A 1,743-nucleotide genomic window follows, 5' to 3' on the forward strand; every position below is an offset into this window, starting at 1 on the left:
TCTGTTATAGTTCTGTTCTGGGTGGTTTTTAGCACCCACATTAGTCTTTCTTATTTTAAGTAATTGCTCAAAAGACACACTTAAATAAACTATCTGAAAGAAAAACTATTAAAATTGCCTCCAATTTTAATAGTTTGGTTGTTTTGTGCATTTTGCTATTAAACTCAATACAATGATGACGCTATAAACGACCTAATTACATGCTCACACAAACATTTTTACCAACACACACTTACATATTTATAACTATAAAAAGTAGAAAAAAGGAAAACAAATAACAAATACGAAGAGAAAAAATGAATGGTCTTAAGAACTACTCACAAAAAAAAAACACTATAAAAAACTGAACTATTCACAAACCTCACTCTAGTACTCAAACTTTGCCTACGAAGTGTGTTTTTTGTTGTTTGTTTGCTTGTACATGTTTTTTTGTGTTTTTTTGTGCTTTAGTGTCTTGTCAGCAAAAATTGTTTTCTTATTGTTGTTGCTGCTGTGGTTTTAGTTGTTGTTGTTGCTTTTACTACTCTTGTTGTTGGCAGAAAGAACCATTTAATTGGATTGAAATGTTAGCTTTTTAACTGCACTTTGTTGTTAAAGCCCTTTTGTGAAGAAGGAGAAAAAAAACAGGGAATGAGATGAGTGCTAAAATCTAAACTGAACTACAAAACCTCTCACACTTACTTACTTAAAGTGTATATTAGACTAGATCACAGAAATATGATAGAGTAGTTTAAGAAAAAAATTGGGTGTTTTTTCTATTTGATTCAACTTTTTAAAAGAGAAAAAAAGTTTATTATAAATTGCTCATACGTCAACTTATAATAACAATATATTAGATTTTCAACATTTTCCATAGCATACCTTAAAGTGTTGCTTAAAATTTATAAGGATGGTTGTTTTATTAAAATATTAACAATAAGTTCTTAATATTTTAACCGAACTTAGTCTATAGTAAAGTTTAGTCTATAGTAAAGTATTTAGTCTAGTCTTAGACTAGTCTATCCTAAAATCTAGTCTATAGTCTAGTCTTTAGTCTAGTCTATAATCTAGTCTATAGTCTAGCCTATAGTCTAGTCTATAGTCTAGTCTATAGTCTAGTCTATAATCCATTCTATAGTCTAGCCTATAGTCTAGTCAATATACTATACTATAGACTATAATCTGTAGTAGTATTTAGTCTAATCTATAACCTAGTCTATAGTATAGTATACAGTCTAGTGAGTTTTCTAGTCTAGTACATATTCTATAGTCTGTAGATTAGTCAATACTCTAGTCCAAATTCTAGTCAATAGTCTAGTCTTTAGTCTATTCTATAGTCTAACCTATAGTCTAGTCTATAGTCTTTTCTTTAGTTTAGTCTATAGCCTATTCTATAGTATAGTCTATAGCCTAGTCTATAGTCCAGTCTATAGTCTAGTCTATAGTCTAGTCTATAGTCTAGTCTATAGAGTAGTCTATAGTGTAGTCTATAATCTAGTCTATAGTCTAGTCTATAGTCTAGTCTATAGTCTAGTCTATAGTCTAGTCTATAGTCTAGTCTATAGTCTAGTCTATAGTCTAGTCTATAGTCTAGTCTATAGTCTAGTCTATAGTCTAGGCTATAGTCTAGTCTGTTGTCTAGTCTTTAGTCTGGTCTATAGTCTAGTCTATAGTCTAGTCTATAGTATAGTTTATAGTCTAGTCTATAGTCTATTTAGTCTATAGTCTATCTAGTCTATTTAGTATATAGTCTATCTAGTCTAT

This window comes from Lucilia cuprina, chromosome 6, assembly GCF_022045245.1.
Source record: "Lucilia cuprina isolate Lc7/37 chromosome 6, ASM2204524v1, whole genome shotgun sequence".
Taxonomy (NCBI): Eukaryota; Metazoa; Arthropoda; class Insecta; order Diptera; family Calliphoridae; genus Lucilia; species Lucilia cuprina.